This window comes from Tetrao urogallus (genome assembly GCF_951394365.1).
Source record: "Tetrao urogallus genome assembly, chromosome: 3".
NCBI lineage: Eukaryota > Metazoa > Chordata > Aves > Galliformes > Phasianidae > Tetrao > Tetrao urogallus.
This window is the reverse complement of record NC_136815.1, coordinates 48500221-48512987: the sequence shown is the minus strand read 5'-3', so window position 1 is coordinate 48512987 and position 12767 is coordinate 48500221.

Genomic DNA, 12767 nt, shown 5'->3' with positions numbered 1-12767 from the left:
CTGCAAGAAGTTTGTTACAGATATGAATCTATCTTCCCTCCAGGCATGTCTGTCAAAGCCTGATCTGCAAATGGAAAAATAATTACGTACTGTTTCAGATTATGTTTTGATGGTAATTTGATACCTAATATAACTGAAACAGCCTTTTCCTTTAGGGTAGAATAAAAACAGAGAAAAAAAAAAAAAAAAAAAAAAAAACTCATTTTGTTCCAGCAGGAGGAGAACTTTTCAGCTTACTCTAAAAAAAAAAACAAGCTGTGATCAGGGTTGGAACAGCAAGGGATATCATATCTGAGAGACTAAATGGGTTTCTCATCAAAGCCTAAATGAAATATCTACTGTACTTCAGAAGAGGATTACTTCACCTAATCACCTGTCCCCGGGGATAGTTGAGCAGATGTGTGTTGTAAGTACATACAGGTTTGAAACAAAGAAGCAGAAAGTAAACTCCAAGCTCTGGGAAGTGGTATCTGTAGACAGTTTGTCTGCTAATCTGTTCCCTTCCCATAGTGAGTACTATTGGTGATAGGTGGATGGTTGGACTATACGATCTTGAAGGTCTTTTCTTGGTGATTCTGTGAAAAGATGTCTCTGCCATGGCCAGAATTGAGGAAGCTCTTCAGCTCTCTCAGCAGAGGAGCATCATTTCCCTTACTAGTAGTAATGGTGAACTGTATTTTTTTCACATAGTTTTTTTAGCTAGAATGTTCACTCATTAAAAAACGAGGAAGGAAAGAATAAATGAAAGCTGGTCTTGTCGTTAAATTTAATTTTCTGTATACACTCTACCTGATTTCTTAAATCCACCAAGATTTACAAAGGCAGGGCTGATAAAAGAATAAAGATAATTAGAATCCAGCTCTAAACCTGTAATAAATTAGAATTTTTTGTAAGTATTTTTCTTGGTCAGATGTGATCTGGATGGGTTAACTACAAAGTAGGTGATAGACTGGCTGGACTATTGAGCTTTTTCACTAGTTCCAAGAGCAACCAGGAGTTGATTACAAGCATCTTCTTCAGAAGTCTCCATGAGGGACAATCTCATTCATAGTCTTCCCACTCAGGATACTCTACAGTTGTATGATAAGCAGTACAGAAAGGAGACGGTGTCCATGCTCAGCAAGTTGATGAGCCACACTGTGCTGTGAGAGCAGTGGATACACTGGGGTGCCACCATTCAGAGGAGCCCCCAACAAGCTGGAAGTTGGGCTGTTAGAAATCTCCTGCAGCTCAACAAAGGCAAATGTGGAGCTCTTCATCTGGGAGAAGATAACCCATGAAACCCCTCAGAGGCAGCTGGGCAGGAGAGGACACGTGGGTCTAGCAGAAATGAAGCTAAGCCCCCTGAGGTTGTTGCTAGCACATACATAACCAGTTCAGATTAGGAAAAGGAAAGATGTATTCACAGTGAGAATGGTCAATCCTAGGAAGAGATTTCCCAGAGAAGTGATGGAATGTTCATCCTTGGAGATATTAACATTCAGTTGGAAAAGGCCATGGACAACTCAGGTAACTTTGGAGCTAGCCCCACTTTTAGCAGGGTGTAAGGGAACTATTATGTCATGTCCTTAACCGATGACAACATCTGGTGAAGGTGGTGGCTTCATCAGGATGGGTCCAACTGTGCATAGGTAAGACTGGAAGACTGCAGATTAAATTCTCCTCCTAGAAAATTCTGCATGCTAAATATTTTTCGTAAATGCTTTGAAATTGCTCAGGAATATATATGGAAAATATTCTGCAAATGTAAAATAATATTACTCTTACCATCATGCTTTACACAAATATTCTTAGCCATAAAAGAAGGTGAGAGATACAACAATGTTATCCCATAAAAATTATACTAAGCAAAATTATCTATGAACAGAGTCTTTTAGGGAGTTCCATTAGGGATCATCTATTCTTCATGTTACACTAAATGGTTAGTAACCACACGGAAATAGATTTCCACCTGGCAGATATATTTACAGGAGATTGGAAATAGGTGCATTAAATAACAGAATTAGAGAACAGAAAAAGAAAGACATAACAAAAACACTTTTAAAATGAAACATAGCAATAGCACTAGGTTGTGGTTAGTTACAATTATCTGTTTCCAGAAATTGTTGATTCTTTCCAGAATGAGTCTGTCTATAAATAGGTATGACTTCCCCCTTATTGAACCGTGTAATGATCTTTTAGCCTTTTCAGTTCTGAAGTCCATAATGCTTTCTACTGTAATCTGCAGTAGCAATGAACAATCACTTAGTGAATCTTGATAGAGCTTATAGATCTGATATTGCTTGATTTTTCAACTTTATGAGATGCTGGGGTAGAAGAGAAATTCAAATATAAATCTGGTCTGTGATTGTTGCATGTGCATTTTAGAATGTCAGTTTTTCCTGTGGGACAAGGTTTTAAGCCTTTATAAAGATCCGCATTTCTGCATTTCTGCAATTCTAAACTGCTGTTCTGTCCAGTCCACTGAACATGTGCAATTTTCAGTCTGAATTATTGTTTACTGCAGAAATTCCATGACGGCTAGTTCAAAAGCAGTGCCTGTGTTATGATGTTAGTCCATAATGTCAGAAGCAGACTTAGATGGTATGACAGTAGAGGTTGAACCTTCCTATAAAAATCCTATTACATGTTGTTGCTCTGTGACAGGTGGCAGCAGAGGGGCAGTCTGACAGAATGGTGTCTGAGACGGAAGTGCATATGAAGCAAATGGGTGTTGCTGGACTCCCCCATGCAGAAAAAGTTACACCATTTACATTCACTGACACTTGCTAAATATTTACAGAGACAGAACACTGGATGTGAGCACACTGAGGTGGTGAATGGTGCATTTCAATAGTGGTGACAGTGATGTAAAAAGCCACATTTCAGACATCCAAGCAGATGTGTACGAGCATGGCATGTGGACTCTTTCATTACTGGCAAAAAATGCATAGCTGATAATGGTGACTCTATTGAAAAATAATGTTTTGTAGCTGAGAATTTGCTCTATCAAATTGTGTTGCTGTGCTCTATGTATCTGTTATAGTTTCCATGGCAATAAATAGGAGGCATTATTCTGGAGAAACCTAAGTGACTACAGGGAGACTTTCATCTTATGCAAGCTCAATACTAGTTAACTGTTATCTATTTTATACCAGTGTGAAGTTCTTTGACAAGGCTTAGATAAACGCAATAACAAATAGGCTTTATTGCAAAAATTCTTTGAATTTTAAATAAGAGAAAAATATTGTGTCATACAACTTTTCTAATGTGACAAACAGAAGTATATAGTATAGTATTATGCTAGTAATAAGTGAAAATAAAAGAAAAATGTATACATATTAAATCAACTTTTAATTAAAAGTTTTGTTGATTATGCTTATCTATATTTCTAATATACCTTTGGAGTTGTTTAAATAAATCTTGGATGTTAACTAGCACAAATGTTGATTTTTTTAATTACAAATATATTTTTGGTGACTAAGCAAAATGAAGTTATTGAAAATCAGTAATGGTTTTAAAAGTTTAGCTGAATTAAGTTTACAGCTGTCTCATGACTTTGTGAAGAAGAGTAGAATCACTAAATGTATTATTTTCATAGTGTCTTCCATACCATCACACATTCATCTAGATTAGAAATGAAATTAATTTATTTGCAAAGTCATGTGCTAGATAAACTTGAATACGTGGCAATATTCTGTTGATTTTATTTTCATTTGTTGTTTTTTATCATGTTATATCTTGCCTATTACAACCACGTTACACACTAAGTTTTGAGGTTTTTTTGTTCTTGTATTCTTCTGTTCTTTCTCATACAGCTTGAGATGCCACTTACAAAAAGGATCAGGAAGAGAAGGCTATTGGCCTTTCCAGGGGCAAATCTGCAGGATGTAGGTGCTTTTAAAACGGACCTTCCAGACCAAACAGCCCATTTCTTGCTCTTGTCCGTGCAAACATCATCAGATCACTGAGCCTGGAAAATGAGTGGGTTTGCTACTGGGTCTGTTCTGTCATGCCTACGAAAGCCAAGTGGTGAAAAATGAGATTCTGCATCATTTTACAATGTGGAGTTCATCCTCAGTGTGAATCAATGAATATCCAATGCAGTCTAGTCTATGATTTGCAATGTTTTTCACCTGAATTATATTCTTGATACTAGTTTTGATTCTATATCATTTCTAGGTGTGATTTGAAAAAACTGTTTTGATTTGTGTTTCTGAATTTGATCAGCTAATCCTCGCCTACAGAATTGCTACTGCTGTTTCTGAATAAAAACAAAATACATTGCACTGCCTGGAGGAAGATGTTTTTCTCTCCTATTTGATACCTAGCATTGTCCCTGCTGAAATTTATTTGCTCTGATTTCTTCAGCACTCATTTCCATGCCATGAATGTTCTGTCATTGTCTGATTTGCTGCCTTTTCCATTCTTCAATTCATGTTTATTGAGATATGACAGAGTAAAATTTTAAAGCAGAGAAACAATTGTGACTACACGCATCCTTTTAAATCCAGTCTGCTGCATAGCAGAATTGGTGGGAAATCCAGACATGCTTTGATTTCTCTGCAGATAGAAATTTCCCTACAAGATTTGCACTGGCTTTGCATTTTCATCCCATTATTTTTAATGTGATCTTATACTTTGGGTAAGTTTAAAAGGAAATGATTTTGCAGATATGTGCACATACTTCCACCTCATAATCTTTTTTGTGCTTTGAAAATCTCTCTGCAGAATGTTTAGTTCAGGTATAAACAAGATAACAGAGCCCATGAGTTGGACTATGTATGAATAATGATTAGCTAGTTTATCCTCTGCAATCAGTGTTTAATTCAGAAATATATTATTTTTTTACTTTAGAACAATATTGCATATTTTGCTCAACTTTTGTATAGCTTACAAAAATTAGATTAATGTCATGCAACATATGGGATCAAAAAGTAGCTGCAAAATATTTTCCAGGTTTTATCTTCATATGTCTCTGTTCTTCATAAACTAGTAGGGTGGGATTTAAGAGCAGGACTGGAAGCAGAAAAAATGGGCACTCGGAAGCATGCTGCTTACTGCTGGCTTTTATTCTTTCTATAGTTTAATTTTTCAGCATGCTTTTATTCCCTTCCACAATGTAAAATATTCTTTAGCCATCCTGATACAGCTGGAAAAAGATTTAAAGCGGTGCTGAAAACTCATGTCATGGACTGTCTCTATATCAACATCTACTTGCGTATACAATAGTATCCAGAACAGAACAGAACATCCAGAACAGAAGTGCAAGATTTTCCTTTGGACACACTTGAGAAGAAATTAGGCAACCTAAGAGGTGATCTGATAAGCTAAACCTGTTTGTATTTCATTATACTGTTTCTAGGACAGGTTTTGCAGTGAATGGTCCCTGAAATCATGCAAAGGGACCTGTCACATTCACTTTGAAAAAAAAACAAAAAACAAAAAACAAAAAACAAAAAACAACAAAACCATACATCATACTATGTAGGTTGAAAACCTGAGGACCTAGGAGCAAGCTAGAAAGTAAATGCTAGTGTAGATATATCCCCAGATATTCAATTAAACTGCTCTGGCTCTACTGTCTCCGAAAGCATCCCGTTGTGCATGGCATTTCTGCTTGCAAAACAGATGGCAATTCTGGTATCATGAAGCCTGCATATAAACTCTGAGAAGCTGTTGCAACACCTGAAAATTCCACTATGGTTTAAAACTGCAGCCTGTGAAGGATCTCTTCGTGGAGCAGAGAAGTACCAATAAGAACTTTTGTCTATGACACCTTGCTTTGATCTCAGCTGAAATAATTTTGCTCTTTTCAAGCCACCCCTACCCCAGAAAGATACTGATGTATTGGGAAAGCAGGAGAGCAGCAGCAATTGTTAGGAGCTGAAAAGATGGGCTGAAAGAAATGTTGCTAACAAACAAACAAACAAATAAATAAATAACAGGAGCCTACTTATGTTTGAAGGAGTTTAAAAAGACGAAAGAATGGATTCCCACCAGAAGCATCATATTGGATTTCTTTCTCAGGACACCCATATCTGCTCTTCCATTTGGTTCCAACCCAAACTTCACTTGTGCTAATAAACATTGCAGTAATAATTTGTATTTGCAGCATAGTAAGAACCAAAACTGCTTCCACAGCAAAAGACATATTACTCCTGGCCTTATCTTACCCTGATTCCCATACAGCAAACAAACAGAAAAATACTAACACTAAATGCTCCCTGGAGTCAGTCAGCCAAATTATGCTGTGCCAAATGGTGTGTCAGCCCTTGCACACAGCCAACAGCTGATTTCATCTGCAGTGCAAGATACAGGCAAAGCAATAGTATTTGAACTTTATACCTCTTAATGAGGTCGTGTTTAATACACTGTGAATGTTCCTAGTCATCTTACTGTGGGAGGGTTATTGCAGAAAGGAAGTTGCAGCAGTGAGGGAATCAGAATTGTACAATGGAGAGATTTAAACATTTCAGTTCTTTTGACCATTTGGAAAAGTAGGACTGCACTGAAAGGAAAAAGGAGATTTAGAGAAGGATTGAGGTATATGGAGTCTTCCTCCAATCTAAGTTTCAGCCTTAAACAATGTGTGGAAATCTTTAAAACAATGAATTAGCTATTGTTTCTTTAGAGCATAGTTAATAAATACAGCTGCAATCTGTTTGAAGACACACACTGGTGATGAATTTATCTAGGATACAGTACAATAGGATATTAAAACTGTTCAAAACAGTGCTTACCAAAAATGTTTTTCTATCCATAAGGCAGCAGCTTTTTCTTAGGAATTCAATATGCCACTTCTCAATTTAATCTGAGGGAACTCTGAAGAACAAAAGGGCTGAAATCGCAGCTATTTGGAGCTCTGGATTCCCAGAAATGAATGTTTCTGATCTTGGTGCTGCTGCCTCCCACTCTCACTCACCTCCTGAGTGCAGAAAACCAGAAACACAGCAGATTTGTCACAATCTCCTTTCCCTCCATCTGACTGAAGGCTGAATAAATAGGCTGAAGCCGTAGCCTGAATTCTGCAGCCATACACTGCATATCTCTAAAGACACTGGAGAAGATTTTAAACTTTGGTAATTGCAGGAAAGCTGTAAAGAAAGAGTGTGCTTTTTTTTTTTTTTTATGTCTGAACAGATTTTTTTAAAGTATTGAATATCTTTTTTTTTTTTCTTTTTTTCTTTTTTTCAGTTTGCTTTTAATGGCTCTGCTGAGGATGACTGTGCTGTTGTTACTATGGATTGCTTCTCTTTGTAAAGGCAGAAATTCTGATTCCCTTCAAGCTGCTATTGATTTTGGCGCAGAGAGATTTCACCTCCCCTGTTTGCAATGCACTGTGCTCTTTAAAGTGTGGAGTCAACAGCTGCCCATTATCTGCTGCTCATCTGGCAGGTTGCTGCACTGAGAGGGTAGAAAACCTCTTGCTACCTGCAGGGTGTCACACCACCATTTGTGCCCTTGCATAGTTTGTGTTGTGAAATTAATCCTTTCTGAAAAATGAAAGAAGTATAAAATGTACAAATCATTGCTGATTTTGGAAGAGATTAACAATTAGAGTCTTTTTTTTTTTTTTTTTTTGAGATTTAAGTTTGAGACTTTTTAGCAGTCAATTTACCATGCTGACAATACGATTCATGCTACAATAGGTATCTGTTCATGCAGTAGGTTTGTAGAAGTAGAAAAAAATCTTTCATTTTGAGCAGGTCAAACTGATGTTGTGGCTGATACCAAAAATGCTTTGTAACAAAAAAAAGTAATGTATCATAGTAGCAGCAGAAAGCAGATAAACACATACAACTGTACTGCCAGTTATCCATAACATACTATACTCTTAAGAACTGAAAGGGTATAAAATATTTAACATTTAAAGAGAGGAAAAGAAGGTCAAGTGTGGCAGAGAGAGGAACATGAAGATCAACGCAACGATTCACAAAAATATACATTCTTATACTAAAATCTCTGGGCTCAGATACTGTCCAGAACAGTTGATTGCAGGATTTCAACAACACTTAATAGTCAAAGCGATCTTTTTTTATGCAAGCTGAAAATTCTGTCAGTTTTTCTTTTAAAGTTCTAAACTGCAAGATCTATTATCCATATTCCAAATTGAAAATAAGGTTCAGTGCAGTATACATAACTTTCTTTTTTTCTCATCGTCATCATCGTGTCTTTATTTCCAAGGATTTCAAAAATGAAAGTGAAGTTGTGTAATTTTTTGTGTGAAAAACTGAGACTGAAATGAAAGCTGCACCCTGAGAGGAGATACTTGAGAAATATGTTTTGTGATGTCTAGATTAGAATATAAGTGTACTTCAGAAAACAGTAGTCCTGTCTCTAGGAAAACAATGAAAAGTGTATGTCTTATGCTAATACATCTTATAGACATCTCAAAAAATGACTTGTTATTCTAATTACTATGTTTAGTGCATAAAATACTTGCATAAAACAGTCTCACTTGCTCTACAAATATGTCTGTTTTCTTCAGATTCATTAGAAATCATACTTTTTTTGAACATGAGAGGTCTTCCAGTAACTTGTCTTATAGATACTTCACATGAAATTGTGTACTTTTTATATTGCACCAATTACAGAGTTTTCACAAAAACATGTGGATAAAAAGGCAGTATATATATCTAACTGCTCTTCTGAGAGCAATTAAACACTTGAAACTAAAGTAGCACGTGTTGAGATCATGCAGATGTCCCCACAGAGTTCCATTAAATTTTGAGGGATTGCAAGGAGAAGAAGGAGAAGGGAAAACTGGCAAGGGAAATAAGATATGTAAAAAAAAAAAAAGATCTTCCTGCAAAGGCAATTACAAAACAATCTTAGTTTTCAGTTATGAAGATTCCTATCCAGCAGTTACTTTTATCCTATGATTTTTGAGTTAATAAACATGGGCTGTTTTCAGCTGAAAAATATTTTCTTATTTGAGGAAGGTACTTGGATTAAATAACTGAAAGCATGGGAGATACTGGAGAATATTCAATTATACTTTGATTCATAAAGAAGTTATTCTTATTAGTCTGGAAAGGCTTCAGATAATTCATTCCATTTTGTTGTATTGTATGCTATCTACATTTGATTGCTAATCCCTAACGAGTATTTTCTGTATTTAAAAATTCTGGTTGTTGTAATGCATAATTACTCATTGTCTTTTTTATTATTATTATTTGTATCACTGAATTCAAAGCTGTTCATACTTTGTAATTTAGGAGAGCTAAAATGTTTTAAAAATGTATCAGTGACAAAAAAAAAAAATCACTGAACATCTGATTTCATTTTTCATCTAAACTCATAAACAATCTTTTATTAGTTTAATCGGACAGAATCTCCCCAGCATAGTTTAATTTAGCATGGATGCATGTCAAAAGATGACTTGACACCGTAATTAGACAAGTTGATGATGGCGGGTCTACTCCTTCAACAAGGTATTTAGTGGAGAATGAAGTCTCAGCTGGCCTTTAATCCAAGGAGGATGCTCAGGTCCATCTCTGCAGTCATCACATTACATTTATACAGTCACTGTCCCCCACACTGAAACTCATCTTTAGCAGATGCTCAAAATCGAATGGCTAGAGATACTCCTGATATTCAGACAAGCACCAAGCTTGACAAGTGATTTTGTCAGCACTTAAAAAAACAAAAAACAAAACAACCACAAGGGGTGATGCAGAAGAATGGGAAGCTTGTCCTTGCCTGCCCCTCAACTGGTCACACAACAGTGTCCCTAGCTTGGCAACATCCAGAGGAGGAGCAGAGCCAAAGTTGGGCTGTGTCTGATGTTACAGGAACAAATTCTGTTTTCCTCCTATTCATCGAGTTCTGCCTCAGTTAAAGGTCTCATGTAAATTACTGTGTGTAATGAGAGTGATTTCTTTGTCAATCATTCTTTACACAGCTTTCCTAACAACCATTTCTTGTCTGGACAATGAAGTGACGTTTTGCTTTTTAATGCCACTTTCTTCATACAGGCCTTATGAATGAGGTATGTTACCATCTGTACCATCTGACTTTAGCTGGAGGTATTCAATTCAGATGTGAACATTTTGATTTTGAAATAAATATCCAAAGATTGTAATTGATGCTTTTATATAGTTTTTTTGGGGGGGGCTTAATAAAAATAAAAACATATTAAAACATCAGAGGGCTTCTCATTCGTGTACAGTAAAATACTTTTCCTGCTCAGCTTATAAGGACAGAATTTATTACTTTGGGCATGGTTTACCACCCAAATATAATAGGAACCTGACACGTAAATATCTAAAGCTCAATAGGTTCCTATTTATTGCCTGCGGAAAAAACACTTTGGGTTTGATTAATTCTGATCAATAAAGGATATCTTTAACTGTACAAGAATCCTTGGCACAAAGATTTGCATCAAGTGAGTGGAAAGAAAGGAGGTCCTTGGGTGGAAGCAAGGAGGAGCCAACAGCTGGAAGGAGGCATTGCTGAAGCTAGACCAGCATGGACACCCGTGCATCAGGTTTTAATACAAGTGTTTGCAAGTGGTCACTGTTTAACTGCCTTATCTGGCATAAAATTGTCTCTTACAGAATCAGCAGTTGTTGAGAGAAGGACAAACCAAGGAAGTGGAAAAGTCTAATCTTCATTTAGAAAAGTACATAGTTACAGAATGCAGTAACATGTTTTCTGTTTGCTACTCACTGCCTCAAAACAATTTAAACAGCCAAAGGAAATGTGAGAACAGGGAAAATTTACAGTATGTGTTGATATTTGTGCTGCAGGCAAAGAGATATAACTAATTGGCTTTAGACAGTTTTGAAGAGAATCCTTTTGTAGAAGCGTAGACATATATTTTTCTCACAGTGGTGTGCATGTGAGAAGGAGAAGGAAAGATTTCAAGCATAATTGCATATGATCTTAATTAAAAAATGATAATGATCTTTCCTTTACATAACTTTCTTTCACAGAGTCAAGGAGGAAAGAAGTGGTAGACAACAAATGTCTGGTGACTTTGATGTCACTTAATGAGATGCTTTCTCCTTTTGGTAGAGGTTTACTGGTGTGAGCAGAACTTATAGAATTTTAAAATCTAAATATTAGGACACAACAATTACCAGTTTGTTGTCATTTCTATAATTTAAAATGTGGGAATATTAAATTACAGGAATCCTAAAACCTCCTAAACCAAGGGAAATTAATGCAAAATAACTACTTGGGTTGATTAAGATGTTAATGTACAAACCTTTCAAAAATATGAAGTTATATATTCCTTTAATAATCCTATATTTAATGCTTTATAAAAGATTTAACATTTTTTAATACTTTCATGGAGCTCAATGCATTTGAAATGACATGTTAAAAAATCACACAATAGACAAAAAAAAGATTGTGTCAAGACCAAGTTATGAATGCAGAATTCCCCAAAACCCTACCAAAATTAACACTTTGGAGAGGACTGAAGGCTAATGCATTTTCTTCTTATTTCTGCCAAGCAGCTATTCTGTATCTACTCTTCCTTTCACATCCCACTAAGCATTATTTTTCTATTAGCCTACTTCAGACAGTTCTTCGCCAAGCATATGTTGAGCAAATTTTTGCAGCCATAATCTCAATAATTTTCTTCATCCAAATGTGGTTAATCCTGAAGTACATTCATGGGTCACTTTCCAACTGGCTTATTTGAAGCTCTTTCAGGAATCTTCCTTATGGAGACAACAGAGAGTAAAGTATAGATAGCTTCCAGATTTAACTGAGATCTTGGTCAGAAAAAAAAAAAAAAAAAATCATTAAAAACATAGCAACTTTTTTTGCAAAAATGAAATCACTGAATATGCACTGGCCTTCAAAAAGCTGAAGTAACACCAAGGATGGTGATTAGAGCATGTAAATGAAGAATGCGCACTGGGAGCATTTTCCAGGAAGAAGTTGCTCCCATGGCCAACACCCCCTTTGGGTGCCTCAGCTATGTGAATAGCCCCTCACTGGAAGGCTCTTGAAGTCATAATTGTTCCAACACTCTGCTAATGATGGATTTCACAGCTGGACAGCTTCTTTAGCAGAACTGCTGACAACTCAATTAGTAAATCCTAACCAGGAATAATAACAATTAACCGAGGAATTTAAACTTCTTAAACAAAGCTTCTGCAGCTTTCCACAGTTTTCCTGTGTTTTACAGCTTTCAAGTGTCTGGACCATCCCTTCATCCTCTGTTAAATACAAACATCAAAGGTAGCATTATCTGAATCTAAAAAGGGAGCTGTGAAGAGAGAAAGGATCTGTTATAACTTCAGCTGGATTATTTTTACATTCCCTTCAGTCATAACAACACATGTTTAGAGCTCAGGAGCCCAACATGTATTCTAGATCTTTTAACAGAGTAGGGAAGTTTAGTCCAGCATTTCCCCTTAATGTTGAAAACTGCTTGATCACTGCAGATACCTCTTGACATCAGAGTTGTTGGATTAGGTCCTAATTATATTGCAAACATTAATCTCCCCAGAAGACCAGTGGAGGAGAGGAAAGGTATTGAAAACTGAAGGAGGGCCTTTACTACCATAGAAAAGTATCTAAAGATGTGTTGTTGCAGTTTACCTGTCAGACAAACTTTAAAGTATATCCCTTCATCAGAGGAATATCTTCAAGCTAAGCACATAACTCAGTCAGTACTCATAGGGTCACCAGCTTTACCTCTATCAGTCTTTAGCTGAAGGCATAGAAACATATGGTGCAGCAGTTCATTGTGAATGGGAATGATGATGTCTGATACCTATGATCATGAAATGTGCATTTGAACCAAGAACAGTGAGTGAAAATGT